Here is a 23,508-nt window from a genome sequence, read left to right as displayed (position 1 = left end):
TCTTGGCTTTGAGCAGGCCGTTGAGGTGCTCATAAATACCATTGCTTTGGGGGTGATAGGCTGAAGTCAACGTATGTTTTACTCCTAACATTGTGGTAATTATGTAAAAAATGGCGTTTGAAAAATGGCTGCCATTGTCACTGCGAATGGCATCCGGTAATCCCCAGCGACATATGACCTCACGAAGCAGGAAGGTAGCTGCGGCCTTTGCGTCACAATGGACACATGGTCCAGCTTCAATCCACCGTGAGAAAGGGCACACCACTAAAATGAGGTATCGGTAATTCTGGCACCTGTCAATCATGTCTACATAGTCAATGTGGAGTTCTCTAGAAGGACCCTTGGGCCTTGGTATTGTTGAGGCAACTGTTTTCATAGCTGGATTAGGTGAATACTGTTGACAAATGAGGCATTGATGAACAAAGAGTTGTATCTGCTCATATGCATTGGGGATGAACCACTCTGTCTGCAAAGTTGTGGACATGATATCACGAGGGACATGTGTAGGAAGATGCAACTGAGTGAGTGCTATTTGCAATAGTGCCTGTGGCATGACAGGCTTTCCTGTCATTGTCTGTATGTAAGTGAAATATGAAACATCCTTCTGTACTCCCCTCTTCTTCCATAACTCTTTTTCTTCAGGTGGGGCACTCGCCTGTATCTCTCGGAGGTGCAGTTGTGCAATGAGATCATATTGCTGTGTATCATCAATAGTGTATGAAAGTGTTGGATCAGGGGTATCTGAGAGCGGTGACTCACTTGGGTCATCAACTGTATTTTGTGTACCTTCCTGCACTGCTGAGGGTGCATCTTGGGCAAGCAGAATGGGGGCACAGTCATTTTGTGCTGCGAATAGAGATGGTACAGGTCGGGGCCCTCTAGCGGCTGCTTTTGCAGCCCAATCTGCAATGGCATTTCCCCTGGAAACAAAATCTTGGGCATTTGTGTGTGCAGCACATTTACTACAGCTACTTCTGTTGGCAATGTCAATGAATCTATTAGTTCTTCGAGTAACTGTGCATCACAGGCGTGCCATCTGTTTTGAGAAATCCACGCCTTTTCCATCTCAAGATGCTGGAATGTGTTGTTGGGGTGACATATGCAGAATCAGAGTTTACAGTAATCAGCTCCATGTTTGAGGGCTGAAATCAGTGCCACTAACTCTGCTGCTTGTGCTGAGTAATGTGATGGCAATGCTACCTGCTGTACAATGTCTAGAGAGTCAGAGGGGCCATTTTGTTGTGCTCTGCCCACTGTAGCTCCTGTGTATCTTATCCCTGTCTCTTGATAAATGGTTGAGGAGCCATCAACACAGTAGACTGTACTGTCTGGTATTGGGTCCTCTTTTGCTGTTCCTGACTCGTCAGGACAGTATGTGACACAATCATGAGTGTCATAATCAGTGATGGCAATGGGATGGGCAAAGAACGTGGCTGGATTCACAGTGTGACATTTAACAAACTTCAAGGATGGCAATGACAGTATGACTTCGTATCCTGACACTCTTTGTGTGGTAAGGGTCGTTTTAGCTTTTTGTATTATTGCAAAGACAGCATGCTCAGTGTACAGTGTCAGAGGGGAACCCATAGCTATGGGGGTGCTTTTTTCAACAGCAAATGCTGCAGACGATAAACCCTGTTCACAGGGATAATGGCCCCTCATCACTGAGTCTAACATGCCACTGAAGTATGCAATTGGTTCGTGGCCCATGGGGTACTTTTGGGTGAGGACTGCTGTCATGACCTGTCTATTACAGTGAGTGAATGGATAGAATTATTTTGTATAGTCAGGAGAGCCTAACATTGGTGCATTTGTAATCTCATCTTTCAATTTTGCAAAGGCTGATGTCATTTCAGGTGTCCAGTCAATCTTGTTATGCCTATCTTTAGCCATTTTGACAGCTTTGAGGAGTGGTGCAGTGATAGTAGAATAGTCAAAGACCCACTGTCTGACGTAGTTCACTAGCCCTAGGAACTTTTGCATGTCTTTGACTGTCTGAGGTTCTGGGGTGCTCCTTATTACCTCTACTCTTCCTGGGGTAACTCTTCTTCCTGATGCTGAAATCACCTGACCTAGGTACTATACTTCTTCCTGAAAGTATTGCAGTTTTTGTTTGTCTACTTTGTATCCTCTCTGTGCTAGTGTTGTTAGCAGAACAATTGTATCCTGTTGGCACTTTTGCTCTGTGGTGCTACAGAGTATGTCATCGACATATTGTAGCAGAGTGCTGTCACATTGGAAATTTGACAAATCATCTTTGACAACTCTGTTGAACACACTGGGGGACTCACAGTAGCCTTGAGGTAAACTTTGATTTGTGAACTACCTATTTCTGAATGAGAATGCGAACAAAAACTGGCTGTCAGCATGCAATGGGACACTGAAAAAGGCATTTTTCAGGTCAATGACAGAGAAGTACTTGGTATTGGGTCTGATGTTAGTAAGGATAACTGAAGGGTCAGGGACAATCGAAAATTCTGGGACCACTATGCTGTTATTCAAAGCGAAGATCATGAACTAGCCTCCATTGGTTTGTTTTCTGCTTGCATACGGGAAAAAGGCACATGTTACAAGGGGAGATACAGGAGTTTATCACGCCTTGGTCTAGTAGTGCTTGTATGGTAGGGGTAATTCCTTCCTCTGCTTCCTTAGATAAGGGGTACTGGCGCACTCTGGGGAGAAGGGCACCTTGTTTCAGGGGAAACATCCTTTACAACGCAACTTTTACCACGCAGTGCCTTTACGACGCAACTTTTACAACGCAGACCATTACAACGCATTGCGCTAGGGGGCGCTCTAGGATAGGGAATAGGTTTAATTTGCTGTCCAACACCTTCCCTACTATCCACGGGGACTGGAGTTGGAATAGTAAATTAAACTATTCACTATCCAGCGCCCCAAAGCACTATGCCTTATAAGGGTATGCGTTGTAAAAACCGTGTTGTAAAAGCATGCGATGTAAAAGCATGCGTTGTAATGTCATACATCCTTGTTTCAGTGTCACTCTGAATGGCTTAGCTGATTGAACGAGCCCCACATCATTGGGACCTGCTGTCCAAAGGATGCTAGGTACCTGAGCTAAGTCTGAGTCACGTGTAGCATCAAATACTGTGGGTGGAGTTGGTGTTCTAATTTCAACTGTCACCGATAGGGGGACTGGATTTTGATAAATAATTTCTGCTTTCAAATGTTCCTCAGGATCATCAAATAGTTGGTGATCTGAAATGTTCCTCACCAGATGTCCAGGCTCAATGAAAATGACGCAGGCCCACGTGTGGGCAAAGTAATCTATGGCTAGAAAGGCTCCATATGTGGGTGTTATTTCAAGACAGTGTATTTCTAGGATCATATTTTTGACAGTTAGAGGGATGTTCTGTGATTGGGGCGGAAGAGAAATTATTTGGGAAGCTGGACAGTGCGCCCATTCATGTCTGGTGTGTTGGCAACAACAATGTGTACTGCTGTGGAGAATGCGTGCTCTTCCACTGGCGGGCTCTTATCTGATCCCTCAGGGAAGAATCCACAGTGACAGCCATCATTCTGGTCAGTGGTGTACCAGGAATGAAGCAAGTCATTGTGCCGTTCTCATTGAAATGTATTGTCATATTTAATTTGGCCATGAGATCACGTCCCAAGAGATTTACTGGGGACTGTGTTGAGTAAAGTAGATGGTGTTGAATACTTTTACCTCCTATTTCCATTGGTACTGGCTTGGTGAAAGGGACCCTTGTTATTGCCCCAGAGAAACCCTGTGTGTCTGCACTTTGATTGGAGATGGGCAGTGCTCCTTCCCTTATACAGGAGAATGTAGCACCTGTGTCAATCAGAAAACTTTACGTTTTGTTGTTAATCGTGACATACACAACTGGATCCGCTCTAATATTTGTGAGGCACGACAACGTGGGACACACTAGGGTTGTATGTGGGCTGTCCTAACGTGAATACCCTCCAGCGTGGTACTGCTGGATGTTTCCCTGTAAAAACAAATTGGTGGGGGGGCAGTACTGTGGCTCCCTGAGGTACAAGAACTTGTGTCTGTGGCACCATTTGGTACACAGGCATTTGTGGTTGAAGCAGCTGTGGCTGTGCTTGTTGAGTTGGGGCTGCACTTGGGCCATCGCAGGTGTCTGTAATTGTACCTGCTGCAGCATTGGCTGTTGCTGCGCAGGAGAAGGGTAGGAGTACACTACTTGGGGTTGCAGTGGCTGTGGCTGCTGCTGAAAGTATTGTGTTGGCACCTGAGCTTGCTGTGGGTGTCCTCTACCTGCTGACCTCTCTTCATCCCGCATTTTAGTACCGCATTCCCTCATAAAGTGGCCTGGATGCTGACAGTAGAAACACAGTCGTGCTCCTAGCTGTGGTGCATGTCTTTGGGAGCCTATTCCTCTACCTCTCCCCCGCATACCATTATTTGTAGACCTCATTTGCTGGGTATCATAATACTGCTGTTGTTGCCCATTGATGTATGTCTGTTGTTGTGCATTGTCATGGATTGGTTGTGCCTGCATGGGTGGTGCTGCTACCTGTGTGTTACCTCCTAGTGCATTCTGGGCATTTTGTGGAATATCGGTGACAGCAGTCATTTGACTCACTGGTGTAGCTACCATAACTGCGTCAAAGGGCTCTCTTTTCTTTAGTTTTTGCTGTATTAATTTAGTAGCTGCATTTTCAATTGCTAATTGCCTCTTTTTCTCCTGCTCCTGCTCCTTTTTGCAAAAGTGAATAATATGATGTTGTATTTCTGGCCATGGTTTGCATTCCATTGCTACTATTCCATCTAATTTGTCCTACACTGCGGTAGGCAATCCCTTTTTAACTGTATGGTACGAGAACCTACAGTTATCCCCAGTCACATACCATTTCTCTCCTAACTCCTGATGCCATTTTTCCTTCATTCTTGAAATGTACTGTGCTGGGTCTTCATTGCTTTGCATTGTTTGTGACATTAGAGATCCGATGTCTGGGACGTCAGGAAACTTCCGGCGCAGTTAATTCCATAGGGCTGATCTTATTTTATTGAAAAGTTTACCATCTAATTTCGTATTAGTGGTGGAAAGTCTTGTGTCATTGCGTGTGAATATATCCTCTGCATCCTCTCTAATCAGGGAGGTGAGCAAACTTTTTACATCCCCAATAGCCAATGGCACACCTGCAGTGTGTTTTTCAAAGGCTTGTATCCACTTTCCAGCACCCTTTGTGAGGGGTGGGAGTTCCTTCTTCAAGTTTTCTTTGTCTATAAGGGACCAAGAGATATAGATGGGGGGGTCATTAACATTTTTAAACAGCAGGGACAGCTGGTGTGTTACGCCTGTGGGCCCTGTGTGGTCATACCTGCGTGCGTATTTCTGCCAGACCCTTAGGCCTTGGCGTATGTAATCGTAGTCCCAATCGTTGTCTCCTGCCCCTTGCAAGATACACTCTTCAGCAGTGGCCATTTCCTCTGGTTCAAATGACCCTTCTTGGGGCCAGAAATTCATTTGAGGTGCATTAGCCTCTGTCCAGCCTGCCAAGTTATCTGAGAATGGATTGCCATAGTAGTCAGACCCTTCTCCAAGTATTACTATCTCATTTGGCATCAGACCGTTGGTCAACGACAGTCTTGGCCTGTTAAGGGCCATGCGGTGCAGTGCTCTGGATCTTGTGGTGTGCAGACGTGCTGTACCTTGGACATCAAATTCCTGTGGGATGTCATCAGGTCGCCCATGGTTACCTAACACTGCAAGGTTTTCTACCTCTGTTCTTCTCTGCCTCTTCCACCTGTTCTCTGCCCGTTCAAGCACATTTGACAGATCCAAATTGACTAGGTCTAGCTGTGGTGTTACTGGCCTGCGTGGTGTAACCACTGGAGGCGATGCCTGAGGTACGAGCGGAGGTGATGGTGTCACCTGGGGGTTATAGTTAATGACTGTTGGCGGAGCTTGGGGTATACTTAAGTTGGCTGTAACAGAAGCTGTTGTGTTGCTCTGTGGTGGGGCTACACTTTGGGCTTCCTGATATAAGTCTATCCATGGCCCTTGCTGTGGCATGATAGTTGGGACCCCACCACTGTGTGACCCTGCCAGGCTTGCAGCACCAGCTAATTCATTGAGTGTTGATTGTTGTTTCTTACTAAATTGGCTCAAGCTACCCATGAGTTCAGTCATTCTATCCTCTACCCTGCCTACTTGTAAAGACAGTCGCTGGATGGTTGCTGTATTGCCAGTGGGGCTTCTTGAGTACTGTTCACGTGATATGTCCCGTGCTTCTCTACCCGTTCTTTGGTATAAGTCGTGCTCTGTCCTCCACCTGTTAATATCTCCATCAGTGACTACCTCAGAGACACACTGTTTGCTGTCCCTGTTTTCTTCATTGAACTCTAGCAGGTGTTCTTCCTCTCACTTGGGACCAGTGTTAAGGGGGTGTCACCCATTATAGTGTGTCTGTGTATTGTTATGCTGCTGGCTACGGGACAGGAATTACCCATAATGTCTAGTTCTTGTCCCTGAGGTATTTTGATCCTCAGTGAAGGATGTGGGTGCTGGGCGGTTAGTTCTGGGGAGTGGCATGTGGGAGCTGTGCTGTGAACCGCCAGAGGCCCCATCGCTCTCTTGGTCCTCTTCCTGCTTGGGGGCTGCAGAGTTGGATGCAGGTGTCATCTTTATTGTAAATAGCGCATCAATCTGACTTGGCATTCTTGATATTGCACCCTGCATCACTGGGATTTGGGAGCTTATGGATAGCTGGCCCTGTGTACCCTCTGGTCTGTTATCTCGTGAATCATCTGAGAGGTCTGGGACAGAGATATTATCATGGAATATGGCTGCCTGGTCATTTAATGACGGTTCTAGGTCAGTTTTGATAACCAGTCCAGGATACATGCCACCTGCGTCATAGGTTGGTAGAGGTGCGGTGGGTGTTGGGGCTGGTGTGTCATTGTCCTTAAAGATGCTTCACATAGCCAGAGTGTCTTTATGTTTTTTGTGCTTGCTGCCGGAGTATTTTCCCTCCAGGAATGTTCTAGCGTGATCTAGTACTCTGCTCTATCGAAAGTACCTTCTCTGGGCCATGGGTATAACATATTTTGTGTGAGTTCGTGCAGCTCTTTACAATGTTTCATGATACGCTTTTCCTGAGCTGTGAAGTTTTTTATCCCGTATTGCAGTGGAGTTGCCATTATTCTTCAGCATTGTGTGTAGAAAGGAGTAAGGGTGTAACTCCACTGGGAGTTATTATCAGCCTCACCTGATGCAAGTTTGTTGTGTCAATTCCTAGGGCTGAGATCAGAGTCAAGAGGACTGTACACGTTAGGGGTGAGACCTGAACAGAAGATGGAGTTGTATCCTCAGAAAGGGTAGTAACACAGCCGTTTTCTATGTGTACCATGATCTGTAGTCTTGTGTATTGCGTGGGCTGTCTGCTCATCTCCTAGAGCTATCTTTGAGGTGGGCAAATAATGGCAGCCGATTTGGCAATAATATTCTCCTTTTAAGTGGCGGTTTTGTAAATGTGCCCACAATAATGGGTAGTGCGTTGTGGAAGGGTGTCTTTGTAACCGCTCTATTATACTTGGCGAGGGCTGCTCATGCAGCAGCTGGGCGTGATGTTCACAAACCAGGGGCAAGTTGGGGTCGTGGAGTGCCTGCAGAAATAATGCGTGATGTTCGCAGCCTAGTGGTGCGTGAGTATCTCGTGAATCTCCCTGCTTCTCCAGGCAGTTGGTACTTGAAGGGGATGATGTCAGTGAGTGCTGGTGGGTGAGATCAGGGTTTTTGTTACCTACTACACTTCCCACTGACTGGATTGATTCTGTGGGGGAGTCTTCAGTAGTATATGGTATTGATGAGGACACCGGTTGCAGTTGCAATGGTATATCATGAGTGTCCCCCACAGAGGGGGAGCCTTGTGAATACTGTGGCCCTTCAAGTATAGGGTGTGGGCTCTGGGTAGCGGGTCTATTGGCTTGCACTGGGAGGCACAGTTGCACAAGATGCAGTGCAGATATTCTTACCTCTGTGCCCTGTGTGAGTGAGACTCCAAGTAGGTTCCACGCTTTAGATGTCAAGACACTTTGGCGTTTGTTAAATTTTGTTAGAGTTTGTGCGCTAGTATTGTGTACTGCTATTATTCTGTTGTTTAATATGTGCAGAACTACCTAAACTGGTTGCTGCCCACTATAGCTCATCTGTGTCTCCTAGTGAAGTGTACGTCGCGTGAGATGGACTCCCAGACCTGCCCCAGCCAAACGGAAAACCGAGCTCCGGGGGTTGATGCGGTCTGGGGAGCAGAGGAGACATCGGAGTTGGAGGTGCACACAGGGAAAAGGGGATGAAGTAATTTCAAGGTGACTAATTTCCCGCACATTGTTTCAACTGCCCCCGCAATTCCATCCCGAAAATAACAAAGGACTCTGGGACTTGTAGTCATGACGCATTAGGCATCCTACATTTGGGATAATTGCCTCCTACCAGGATGGGGCAGGATATTTAAATCCGTGATGGAGCCTTTATTCTGTGAACACCGCTGGCGCTGAAGAAGGCAAATAAGATGCCGAAATGCATTCTCCATGAATTCCGGTGTGCTTTTCAATAAAGGTGCCTCCATTGTCTCTCCTATCGTGGCCTCTTCTCTGTCTTTGGAGGAGGTGTGTGATTATATATATACATATATATATATATATATTCACTGAAAAAACCATAGGTTTTTCACACGTTATAGTTAGGAAGTAGCATTTACAAAACCTATGAAATTCACTGAAAAAACCATAGGTTTGATACCAGTTATAGTTAGCTGGAAATTTTACTGATATAAAACCAATGAAATTCCACGTTATAGTTAGTTGGACTCACTATAACTTGCGCGTGTAATGCACTGCTGATGACGTCACATATTACATCACTCATGACATCACTGATGACACCATCCTTGTGACACAGTGACAGACCTCCTTTCACTGTAATCTAACCCTTGAAACACATATTCAAAAATAGAAACTAAAATTTTCAAAAAAATGGAGATACCCATATCAGTTACAACAACCAATTCAATAATTCCACCATCTATATACACATGCACTAATTCACCAACAGTTCTATATAGTCACTCATACATATATTCACTAATCATATGTAGTGATACACCTACACATCCTGTTACACACCGACAGTCATCCAAAAGTTATTCACACACATACTCACACATGCAAATAAACTATTGAACATCCATTTATTTGCATAAACAGCTATACACACACTACCACTTTACTTCTAAGGAAACTTACACATACTTACTCTCTTAAAAAATCACTTATAGAAACACATACTAATTTAAACAGGAACTCTTACAATCCCTCACTCTCACATATACTCACTTATATACATCAATATTCACATATACTAGATTAAAACATATGTAGTTACTGATAAAGACACTAATAAGACAGTCATTCACTCACTAACACAGACATATACACACTCATCCACCCATACAGTCCTGCACATATGCTGTCTTCAAAACACATACAAACAGAGACTCAGTCATTCTTGCATCTATGTACTAAGTAATACTCCCACCAAAGCATGCAAACACTCATACTCATACTAAGAAAAACATCTAATCACCTATATACATACACATGTACCTACTCATCAACCCATGCAGCCACTTATACACAAAGTGAAACACTAATACATATATTTAAATATTTAAGCATTACTCACTAATATATGTATTCACTAAGATATTCAATAATATATACATATATAACACATATTTATTTTTCAGAAAGACACACATTCACTGGATGGTGTCATCAGTGATATCATGAGTGATGTAATATGTGACGTCATCAGCAGTGCATTACACGCGCAAGTTATAGTGAGTCCAACTAACTATAACGTGGAATTTCATTGGTTTTTTATCAGTAAAATTTCCAGCTAACTATAACTGGTATCAAACCTATGGTTTTTTCAGTGAATTTCATAGGTTTTGTAAATGCTACTTCCTAACTATAACGTGTGTAAAACCTATGGTTTTTTCAGTGAATTTCATTGGTTTTTAAAATGCTAATTCAGAAATATCTTGTGTATACAACCTATACTTTTGTCAATAAAGTTCTGGCAATATTTTTTTCAGAAACAAGCCGTTTTCTTCACTGTTCAAGTTGCATACAGACTCCTTGTAAAGCGATACAGAATTAGAAAGTTTGTACCTTACCTTTTTTTCAACGCATTACAATTTGCCTGTAAATAAAAATAGCCTTTCTAAACTTTCGTGCACGACCCGGTGTGCGCACTCTCGGCAACAGTTCTCAATAAAATGGATAGCGCATTTCCAGGCTTTCGTGCGCGACCGACTGCGCGCAGCCGCCTATATATTTCGTGAAAACTTTGCAATCTGAACCTATTGAATTTCTTCATAGACCCATCAAAGAACTTATACTACGTCAAAGAGACTAAACCTAGGCTTCTTTTTTAATATTATGAAAATTTTCATTAAATGGAGCCGAATGTCTTTTTAAACTTTCGTGTGTGACCGAATGTACACACCTTGGTATTTTAAAAAAATATATAAAAGGTTTTATACTTTAACAATTGTATGCTTGAATCGAGCTCAGAAGATATATTAAATCCGGATATGTTTGGATTTACTCCTTTTCACGTTTTCAAACTTTGCTGAATTAGACCGCTACTTCCAAATGGTGTACGTGACCAGATACTATCACCGCGTACACATCCTGAGACGCGCATGTGAAGTCATGTGACTTGAAAACAACACTTCCAATTGGTTCTTAGTAGTTTCTATTCTGCAATTTACACGGAGGACTCCACCCACTCCTCTCACTATCTTTTCTACTCTCAAAAGAGAACAACGTTCAACACCCTTCGGAAGACTTTGCTGAAATGGCTGCCGCCCCGCATTCATCTTCCGAATCTGAAGGAAATGAGCGACTACCTTTAAAAAGAAAAAAGGAATCTTTTATTTGGCAATTTTTCACTTATCCTGAAGAACAAAAGAAAGTGAATGCGCCAAAAGTTACCTGCACGATATGCAATTCGGTTCTCTCAGGAGGAAATCCAAGAAAAAAATATTCCTTTTCCATACATACCATGGTGCGGCATGTCAAACAAGTGCACCCTGTGGAATTTGCAAAGGCATCGACAAGAGCCCTGGTCACGCTATTACCATCAGAGGTGGCCAGCACATCTTCTGGTGGACGACCTGTATCACCATCGAGTGCTGTGATGGACATGAGACCATATCTTGCAAAGGTGCACATGAAATGCAACGAGTGTGGAGAAATTCTTCTGTACGGAGAGCAGAGCCTCATTCTTACTAAACTAAAAATTGAGAGTCATAAATGCCCCGAGAAAAGATAAATTTCTTCATTTCATTTTGATCCTGTGTCACACATGAAAATGTTGTTGCAAGTTTAAAAAATCAAAAACAACATAACACTTGTTTTAAAAAAAAAAAAAAAAAAAAGTTATTTTCAGAACTAACTCATTCTACCAAAAAGAGCTCCAGGAGCATATTATAAAGGGGGTTTATCTCCGCTTTTTTGGCTTTCGTTCGTGCGCGACCGTGTGCGCGCACCCGCCTATATATTTCGTGAAAACTTTGCAATTGCAACTTCTTAAATTTCTTCATAGACCCATCAAAGAACTTATACTACGTCAAAGACAGTAAACCTAGGCTTCTTTTTTATTATTATGAAAATTTTCATAAAATGGAGCCAAATGTCTTTTTAAACTTTCGTGCGTGACCGAATGTACACACCTTGGTATTTTAAAAAAAATATATAAAAGGTTTTATACTTTAACAATTGTATGCTTGAATCGAGCTCAGAAGATATATTAAATCCGGATGTGTTTGGATTTACTCCTTTTCACGTTTTGAAACTTCGCTGAATTAGACTGCTACTTCCAAATGGCGTACGTGACCAGATACTGTCACCGCCTACACGTCCCGAGACGCGCATGTGAAGTCATGTGACTCGAAAACAACACTTCCAATTGGTTCTTAGTAGTTTCTATTCTGCAATTTACACGCAGCACTCCACCCACTTATCTCACTATCTTTTCTACTCTCAAAAGAGAACAACGTTCAACATCTTTCGAAAGACTTTCTTTTCACGCAATAATGTGAAATACTGAGATTGTTACAGGATTTTTATCACTTAGAAGCCTTCCTATTATGAAGGTTTATCTCCTAAGTCTCTGATTCTCAAACTGTGCAACGCGGCTCCCCTGTGTGCCGTAATGAAGTGCTAGGGGCGCCGCCCACACTCTAGTGTGACTAACCATCTATAAATTCCACAGACATCTCTACCCTGTTATCTGCAATTGTGAGCATCAAAAGGAGCTGCGCTACGCCCCTGTGAGAGGCCTCACTCCCACTGCTGCAACGGCTTGGCAGTCCTCCAGATGCACAGGAACAGCCCCTCCGATCCATTGAAGTTCTCTGTCGTGAGAGGCCTCACTCCCACTGCTGCAACGGCTTGGCAGTCCTCCAGATGCACAGGAACAACTCCTCCGATCCATTGAAGTTCTGTGTCGGTCTCAATACCACTTACGAAATGAAAATAAGCACTGAAGAATATTCAAGCATGTAGTACTCCTCCTGCTACAGCATACAAAATGCATTTTATTACCTATAAAAAAGTCAAACACCCACGCTACAATCATATAGAACACTTCCTCTAAAGAAGCCTGTGAATAACTTTAAAACATCAGGTTAACCTTTTTTTACTCTCTCATCATTATTAAAGATAAGTATTTACAATGCTATATTAAACAATGCCATGGTTCTTGCTTTTTAATTTAAAAAATCTTGCAATCTTTCACAAACCCAATACTCATGGCTTCTTTTTCGTGACAAAAATCTTGCAATATTACATACCTACATAGAATAACAGAAAAAACATAACACTACAAAGGCCGAACACTCTCCTAAACGCGGATTTGTAACCTATGAGGCAGATTTATGTTAACTACTTCATACCCAGATATGCACCAGTTAATGTGCACCACAGTATGCTAGTGCTCCGTTACCCATGGTGTGCCACATTTGAAATGTGGCGCACCATGGTACAAAAACACCATACATGCGTAACACATCTGTGCTCAAAAAGTAATACATTGCTAGAGTTGCATCTCAAGTGTGATGCAGCTCCAGCAAGGCTCACCAATGCACTATATTTACAATACTGCGTCAATACCTACGCCTGCTTCAAGCACATGCACAGTTTTGAAACAGCATAGGTCTGAAAGTCACTGAGTGAAATATCATGCATTACAGTCAGCCACTTTCAAGACGCATTCCTTCAGAGGAACACTTCCTTATGGTGCAGGGCTTTAGAATGTGACATATCTCCTAGATCCATAACGTTGTAAATATGGTACATTATTTCCACTGTCGTATTAAATAAACTGACGAAATTGTGGCGCAAAGAGACGCAACGTCAACATAAAGCTGCTACAATGTGTTTTAAAGTGCCCTTTAAATTACAACCAACACTCTCTTTGAAGAGACCCCTCAAGTTTTTTTAACACCTGTTAAGTCCTTCCATGCTCATGACAGAGCCGCTCCATCACGAGCATTGCCTCAGCTGTCCCCAGAATAGACTAGTTTTGTCATGGCCTTGCCCCAGTGCTTGCACAGCACTAATATTGTATCTCCATGACACGTTCTATTGACTAAGCAGAGCCATGAGAGAACCTCTGTATCATGAACAGATCTCAACCGTGGCTCATGAAGGAGTACTTCTATCATGAACATAGAAGTACCACTCAGCCCCCCGGCCCCCTAATGCTGAGGCAGAATTGCCACTGCAGCAAAGGACTTAAACTCCTGGAAAGAACAACATGTAACATTTAATATCATTTCCCACCAATGTTTTCATATATCAGTGTTGCTGAACTCACTCAGTAAAATGTCGCTCATTTCATTAAATCACTTTTAAAGCATGCCTTATAACAATGCACCCAATCCTATGTGGAAGTGCTTATATTAAACATGACATTGCTTTAAGCAGGATAGACAAAGAAATTACACAGTGATGTAAAAGTTTCTTTATTTTTTATACTTACCTAAAAAATAGTAAAAAAGTAAAGTAAATTTCTTTTAAAAACGTAGTACCTGTGGAAGAAAAGTAAAAATAAGATTATAATGTACATTTCATAAAATAAAAAAAAGTAGGAGTCAATAAGAGAGAGGCAGAGAAAACTCTCGGATGTTATTAGTTGTACTTACCTTATAAATATAATATCTGTGGAAGACAGTAAAAAAATATGTTTTAATACATATTTCTAAATTCAATGTAACAAAATAACTCAAACAACATATTAAATGGTTTATTTTTGCTGTCCTCAGAATACTTTGATTTTCACTATAAACAGTGATTTCAATATTAATCATCATATAACAGCGGGGAAAAAAAAACACAATCAAAATGATTGTGTTTAAAAAACCCATCCAAAATCTCCATACATATTATAAATACCTGAAAAAAACATATCTTAAATGTTTTTCTCAAATTCGCAATTTCTTGAGTAAGCACACTACATCTTCCACAGTTACAAACTAATTAAACTATACGACCTATTTTTAAATATATCTAAAAAAAACACCGTGCAAGTATCTCCTATAAAAATCTATCTTAAGTATACATTTTCTTCTCTCATACCTTTCCGCATGCCCAAATTGTATAAGTTAACTCATTACCTTTTAAATACCTCTCCCAAAAACTTGCGTCCATATATGTTCTAAAATAATTATCTAAAGTACTCATTTTCTTCTCTCATATTTTTCCACATGGCCAAATACTATGAGTTAAGTAGTTTTTTTCTGAAATTTCTTAATCTTAATCTTATCTATTCTTTTGTGAACCTTTACAGTAAAAATGTGTAACATGCTTTATACCACCAAACATTAACTAAATTTCTACCTGATGTTATCACTATACCAAACACAAATTTCATTTATAGATTTGTAGACCCTCAGTCACATGATATTTGTAAACAAGAAAGTTTCATATCTTTACAGTATTAATCTTCCTACAGCAAGTGATTCTACTGAAATTTGGGTTCCAAAAATAGCAGATAGGAGTTAGTTAAGGCAAAAGGCAAACGTTTCTTAAAAGTCAATTGGGTATCATTGCAAAGCGTCCAGCCACTTCCACACTTCAAATAAGCTGTATAATGTCCTGATGATGTGGAAGGCCCTTCATGAAAAATAATGGCTACAGTTACAAATGTTCTTCTAGAAATAGATACTTGAGTAGCCACAAAATTTTTAATTAAAGTTGACAATTTACTCCCATCAGCTCTGCATCGTTGAAACATTAATATTACATATTGTCCATATCTATGGATAAATAAAGTTGATAACATTTCAGACTTACATTGAGAACAGACCATGTTCTGATGCGCATCTTTAACTAGTTTATTAAAAGACACTTCTTTACAGTCTGGTAATGTTAAATATATAAATCTTTCACTGTGTATATCAGTACTACTTGAAATGAGCAATTATCACAGTTATGTTCCCATTTATAAGAAAGGCCAAAAAGATTATCAATATCTACACCTTCATCTTCCAAAACTGTAAACATATACATAAAAAATTCCTGACAATCTTGCTGAATATTCTGTGAAAATTGATTTACTCCTGCACATATGTCTAAAACATTCCTTAGTTCTGAAACCCTTCCTACTTCACTTTCACCACTACTACATTTTTCAAATATAGAATTTAAGGAATAGCAAAATGTTTGCTCCTGATTTTCTACAATCTGTTCCCTAACATTTTTTAGAAAAAAAACAACATTAACTACTACATTTGCATAACAGTTGACACCAGACCTGTTTTCAAACTTAAATCCAACAATCTCTTCAATACTAACCGTTTTCTTATGCCTACCAACAACAGCTACATCTTTTTTTCATTGTTTCTCAACTACTTCAGCACATTTCTCCTCATTTTTCCTTTTCTGACCAACCATACGCCTTTCAATTAAAGGATATTGAGGTAAACTTGGAGCATATTCTCTTCTTAACCTATTATACTCCTTCACACAATTTAAATCTGCACTAATCTTTGTCTCATCATAATCAATTAAATAAAGTCCACATAAAGTTCTAACTCACGATAAAGCAACATATGCCATACCCTCTTTGAATACAGTGCTTCCAATATTTACCAAAGCACAATCTACACTTGAACCTTGAGATTTGTGAATAGTCACTGCATATGCCAAACAAATTGGAAATTGCTTCCGACGGACATATAAGTCTTTCACAAGGAAAAAACGATTTGAACAGCGACTAATTTGCTGAACTTCCTCAATTCCATCAAATTTTATTCTTAAAAATTCAATCTCATCTCTATTTGTATAATTAACAAAACCAACAACATTACCCATTGTTCCATTTACCAATCCTCTTTCTACATGTAAATTTCTCCTTAAAATTATCCGACAATTTAAACATACATACAGATTTTTCTCTAAACCAGCAGTTTTAGATATACTTTTTTGAAGAGAATCCAATTTTAACTTCAACTTTTCAGACAAAACAATAGTACTACCTTCATGCTCTATTCTATCTTTAGCTTCCAGTTTCCTAATTTGTTGATTTTCTAAATTCAACATTTTCTCATTAAAAACTGAACATTCTTTCACAGTTGGCATCAAGCATATCACTGATTTATCTGCTACCTCTTTACTATATATTTTCTCAGGTACATTATCTTCATTAGGAAACAGCTTGGAAAGTAATCGTGTTCGTAGAGTGTGTTTCGCATCTTCAGTTAGTTTTCCAATCCTGATATCTTGAAGAATATTTCCATATTTAGTATCCTTTGCCTGTCGCATATTTTGAATCAGTTCAGTATATTTGAAATGTGACCATATATTAACATTTCCAATACTGCCCAGGCACTTTCTAGTCTCCTCATGCGTAACAGTTTCAAATACAGGTTGTCCTTTCACTGGAGTTAGTTGGAGTAGATCTCCAAAAACTATGACATGTTTACCTCCAAATAACACATCATACTCTGTCTTAAGTATCTGTTGCATTCTTAAATGCACAAAAGCAAGCATTAAATTAGATACCATGCTTACTTCATCAATAATAAGAAGTTTCATTTTTTTAAGCACTCTAGAAACTTCAAAACAAGCTTCTCCAGATAGCTTGTGATATTGTAATTTATTTTCATGTTCAACTGGCAGCATCAGTAAACGATGTAAAGTAATACCTTTAATATTATGTGCTGCCAATCCAGTTGGAGCAGTAACAACACGCGACAGTGTTGACTGAGTTCTTTGCTGTAAATATGTAGTAATTCCTTTAATTAGGAAACTTTTACCAGTTCCAGCTTCTCCACTTACATATAATCGAATAGGTTCAAATGACATACATGAGCAATCTTTTCTCTCATGACGAAAGCCATGCTCAATGTGCTCTGTCACTTCATCATATATCTGTCTTTGCTCAATATTAAATTGCTTCTTTAATTCTTCTAAGTTGATTACTTCCTCTTGACCTTGCTGCATTGCTCTTTCCACCTCATCCATGGCAGTGGCTGCTTCATTTTGGATAATTGGTTGTCCCAGTGGATCTTGACTTAATGAAGCCGAACTTTGACTATCTTGTGAACTATCTCTACCAATCTCCGCTGCAATTGTCACTTCTTGCTCTATTTCATCATTCAACATTTGCAGATAATTACTAAACACAGTACATTCAATACTACTTTTAGATGCGTTGAATGAATCTTCATAACTATCAAAGGGTATACACCCGTTACAACGCATCTTTTACTCCGCACTACCATTACAACGCGACTTTTACTCCGCATACCATTACAACGCATTGCGCTGGGGGGCGCTCTAGGATAGGGAATAAGTATAATTTACTATCCAACACCTTCCCTAGGGTCCACGGGGACTGGAGTTAGAATAGTAAATTATACTTACCACTATCCAGCACCCCAAAGCGCTATGCGTTGTAATGGTATGCGTTGTAAAAGTCGCGTTGTAACGGTATGCGGAGTAAAAGTATGCGGAGTAACATGGTACATCCCTATCAAAGTCCCCAAGTAGTTCCTCTTCTCTACGCCATGGTTTAAAGAGTTGCAAAAGAGCAAAATAGTAAAATTCTCTTATGTCAGGTGTTTCGCAACTCAGTTTCCGATGATTAATCAAGTGTCCTTTTCTTTGCTTCACCAGACATCCTTCTTGTCCAATTACAGCATATACACCTTTATCAATGTTCTCTGTAACATTCCTTTTAAAATTGTAGTTTTGAAGTATTTCATACAGACAAATGTTTTCTAGAAGAGTACTTCTATTTGGATATTATGTATCCAACATATTTGTTTTCAGAATGTCTGTACTGTTTGGTTCTTTCTGGGCTAAATATTCAATTTCTTGCACAGGTTTTAGAACACGGTTTCGTGTTTCTGCAAGACCCAAACTCACCCAGAGAATAGTCCTTGATTTAGCATAAAGACTTGCTGATGATAATCGGTCACAACATTCATATGCTCCAATTTCTCGATGAGACAACATCTTCAAACTGTACGTATACAATTTTTTGCTTAGGCTCTTTTCATGAGAAATGTCTTCCCACATCTCCTTCAGTTCCGTCTTTTCAGATTTTGTGATGTAAGACGTTACATATCGAGCCACAGCAATAGAGTTGTCTGCAACATATTGTATGTCCATGTTAGCATTCCACATGGACAAAATGACTGGGTTATAGTCATTTATATATTTGGATTCTTCACCTCTTCTTAAATTGTACGTATTTTTAGGTGACCTTCTTCTGATGTTATGTCGCAAAGATGACATCAAATTGTTGACTCTTCCTTTTGAAAGTACCGGTCGTGCAAATCCAAAACGACATTTGGTGTAGAATTTACTCTTTGATTTGAATTTTCGCCGACAATATTTTCCACAACGATGACTTTGAAAGCGTAACACTTTTCCTCTTAAGTCCTTATCAGTTGTACTATTAGGTATGTCACAAGTGGCATACTGTTCAATAAAAGAGAGTACAGTCTCATCCGAGTCTCTTCCAAATTTAGGAGCATCCTTGATCCATAACAGCATATGAATATGAGGAGCACCTCTTGCTTGGTATTCTTTTCTCCAAAAGAAATTCAGTACTTCACCAAGAGGCAGATTTTTCTTGTTTGTAAGAAAAGACATCATAGCTTCAAATCTATGATTAAAATATCTGCAAACATTAACCGGATCTAATGAACACAGTTCTCCGGGTGTCTTGTAGTTTATATTTTCTATGTTTGCATTCGCCTCCTGAAGAAATTCAAGTAAATCTTCCCAAGCATACTCTGCACAGCTTAGAGTTAAAAACCATGTTGGTGCTCCTAAGTTTCTAAGCATGCACTTCAAATCTCCATGACGACGGTACCAATACTCATTAGTACCACGCTGACAAGCCATTAAATTAATTAGGTGTGAATCCAAAAGACTATCTTTCTGTTGCACTTTATCCATAAATTCCTTTGCTGAAATATTATGCAGATGAACTCCACTTTTTAAGATATGATTTACTGCATAAGAGAGACCAGATAAGTCACTCTCAAACAGAAGATGAAACAAATATGGAATGCATTGGCGAAACCTCGGATCTTCTGCATATAATCTTGTTGTCCGGTATTCAGATGCAGGAATCTGCATAGGTCGATCATCATATCGTGTACCTTCACCTGTAGGGAATAACTGTGGGAAACAACGACCTTCCAAACTTTCTTCCCACACACTAATAGGATTTCCTTTCGCCTTTTTCATCTGAAATAATTCAATAGCATTCCCTATTGCTTCTTTGGAATGCAGTGGATGAACACTGTAATGTTCATAAATTACTTCACTTCTGGATAGATCAACTTTTTCAATTTGTCCAATAGACAAATCACTCTTCTCTTCTTCACGTACATCTTCTTCTTCTACGTATACATCTTTATAGTACTTATTGTTTTGAACTAAATACAACGTTGCCTTTTTGACTTTTCTAACATCCACTAAATCTTGCCAGATTTTCTTACTCTTTGTAGGTACACCATTAACTAGAATAACTAGAGGTTCCTCTTCTACATTTTCAACACCAATTGTTTCCATATTTTTTTTTAAATCAAGTGGCAAATATACAACTCTACCCTTGAATCCTCTTTGTAAATCTGAAGGATTTAATTTACCAGTCTTAGGCTCCATACGAACAATAGCCTGAAAAGGATGTACACATTGGATCAGAATAGTCTCATAAGTATTTAAATCCATCAATTCTGATGGAATATTTATCAACTCTAGATTATTATGAACAGCTCTAGCAGGCATTTTATTTTCATTTAATTTATTATAACAATATTTACAAATACGTTGCTCAAAACCCAAATCAAAATAGTTTTCCACCAACAAATAAGTTGCAAAATCTTTCCATTGACCATTACTTTCATCTTCACTTTTTAAATATAAATCAACTAACCTAGTTTGACTTTTGTAATGAATGCATCGACAACAGACACAAGAAAAATGTGGTTTCTCACCTGCAATTACCTTAAACTTTATTATTTCCTGTTCAAAATTTTCAATATTAACATGTCCAACATTTTCTAACACATTTCCTTCTATAATTATATCAGTTTCTGCATTACCTTCCTCTGGACCAAAATAACTTACCTCAATTTCTGCACAAATCTTCTTAACATCTAATTCACATCCATACAAAAGAGCAGTATTTAACTGTTTAAGTTTAAGTGCTGGACTTTTTGCATAATACAACTTTCTCACCAATTTTCTCATTTTAGTATGATGCACTGCTAACATCCTGAAGTGAAGAAACACACTCTGGCATATTTTTTTAGAAAGACAAGCCAGAGAATGACCTTGCAGACCTATTTTTTCTCGCACTCTGCAATGATCTAATTCTTGCAACATAACAATTTTTTTTCTAAGACTCTCTTTAGTGTACTTACGTAAGAAATTGCGAAAGAAATCAATGGAATCCTGTCGTACACTACAAATGCTACTACAATTCCAACTGTAAACAGGAACATTAGCACGTCCCCCTGAAGCTTCTCCAGCCATCACCTCTTCTGCATTTCTAACCACAATTTTCTCTTTCTCAATTACACATCCCTCCTTCACCTCGTATCCTCGACCACTGGTGTCAACTGCATGCAACAAATCGTTACTTTGAAAGTAACTCTCTTCATTAAAAAATGGTTCAGACGTTGAAGTATGCTTCCACTTCCCAGAAAACACTTTACAAAAATTACTCCTATTCATGTGTCCCTTCCATTTACTTTTAGCTTTTAAAACTTGTATTGCCTTATTTAGCGTATTTATTCTATTAAGTACTAAAATAAATAATTTTCTTTTTGTCTCAAACGCAAACATAACAAATATTATAGTTGAGTACTAGCATATAACGTACAAATTTAAACCACAGAATCATTTTCTAAGTAGAATTAAGAAAATAACAGAAAGTCTCTGAACAGAGTGGGAAATCCTGTAGTGAATGTTGGTTCTTAATTTTATCACACTCCATATCTGTTTTAACATTAAAGACAGTTTTTAATTCTAATTTTTAAAGCATACAAACAGTACACTTTTTTCAAGAACTATGGGTCATCGTAGATGTTTTAATCTTTTTTACTACAATCTCTTTTACACTTCATGAGAACATGTCTTATCACTCTCCTAAAGCACATCAACGACGAATAGGACAAGAAAACTGTCTTCAAGAATGCTTTACTATCAAAAAAAAATTTATTTATTGAAATCTTCATAATTTTGTTGAACTTCCACCATTATATCATCAGGGACTTCTTCAAGTCCAAAGTCCTCATCTCCTTCAACCATCTCTAAGTAAGCGGAGTCTAAAGACATGTCCATAAAATAATTTTTTTCATCTATTTCCTCTTGAAAGACTGCGTCTAAAATTTCCTCCATCACTTCGTTAATGATTTCAAAATGAATTTGTTTCTCTTCTGAGGAATTCTCCATAACTAGACTCAGTTTATTCTTCTGTATCCTTTTAAAATAATATAGAGACTAAATTATATCTTTTTTCATAAATGTAAAACTTAAAAATACCTTTACTAATTTTTAAACTACATATATTTTTATAATTTCTAACTTATTAACTCTATATATTTTAAGATATCACGTTCCTCTTCTTTTGAAAAGAAATTGGCAATATAACCCTAAACATTAACACTGATCTTTTTTTTCCATTAAATAATTACTGTTGTTAAAAGACATTTTACTGTAAAATTTCTTTATAGATTTTCTAGATATCACAAATATTGATAATCTGTAGAATTAATTTTTAGAGACCCATTTTTTCAGTTCACCAGTACAAAGAGCTATGTAAACTATATGCACTCTGAAGAGAAGGCTCACACTATACAAACCATAGCATTCACTTAACAGATTACTACTTCTCACAGAGACAGTTCCTTTTATGTTTCAACAGCATACTCACCATGTAAAAGTCATAGCATATACAAAATGTCATACTAAGCATGAAGAACAACCTCATAATAAACCTCTGCATGAATATGTAAAACAATGCCTATACATAGTATAATCACAGATATGCAGGAAAGATACCCATCACACCTAGAACCATATCATAATACCTCTTTGTAAATAAAGGAGAAAAACTGCCAAACATAATGCAACAAGATTTCAAAAATCATGACCACTTCACAAGATTTAAGTAATGGAAACATGAAAGAATTATACTCCAATGATCCGTAAATCTGAACTCCATCAAAAAGAACACATGCACCAAGCCCATTAAAAGATAATTTCAACTGTCAGTGGAGAATATCTCAAAATACATATCTAGTATAAGCAGATACAACCCATGTGAATAATTCAAGATAAAATCATATTCCAAAATGAAATTTTACAAACATTTAAAAAAATCTTCTCCATTATTTTCATGTGCACCCAAAAAAATTGCCTATGCAAAAATACCAACTCACCTGAAAAAAAGAATATAATTACTCAAATTCTGTAATTCAGAAGGCACGTTGTTGCTTTTCAGCACCAAACACTGTAAAAAAGAAAATAATACATTTAATTAACTTATTACAGACTTATTTCTTACACAACATAGAGCCATTATAGCAAAGAAGAAGCATAACAGATACATTCCCCAAGATTCTCTATCATTACAATAAGATACAAAATGTCTCATTTATGAAACCATTGCGCCACAGATATATCACTTTTTCCCATGTTAAAACTCATGCACCAGCGACACAAGGCCTTCATAACTAAAAGCCCATGTGACAGAGAACAAGTGCATAGACAGAAAATACAGGGCCAACCATGGGCATATGCAAGCAGTACACCTGCACAGAACCACCAAACCCTAGGAGCCACCATATTAATATATATCCTTAATAGAATAATCCTCTAAGGATGCATACATATTTGCGTAGCGGACCATGGCAGGAATTTGGCGTGCTCTGCCTCTGTTCCACTTCCAAACA

This window comes from Lissotriton helveticus, chromosome 7 (genome assembly GCF_964261635.1).
Source record: "Lissotriton helveticus chromosome 7, aLisHel1.1, whole genome shotgun sequence".
NCBI classification, from domain to species: Eukaryota; Metazoa; Chordata; class Amphibia; order Caudata; family Salamandridae; genus Lissotriton; species Lissotriton helveticus.
Note: the sequence above shows the minus strand (reverse complement) of the source record.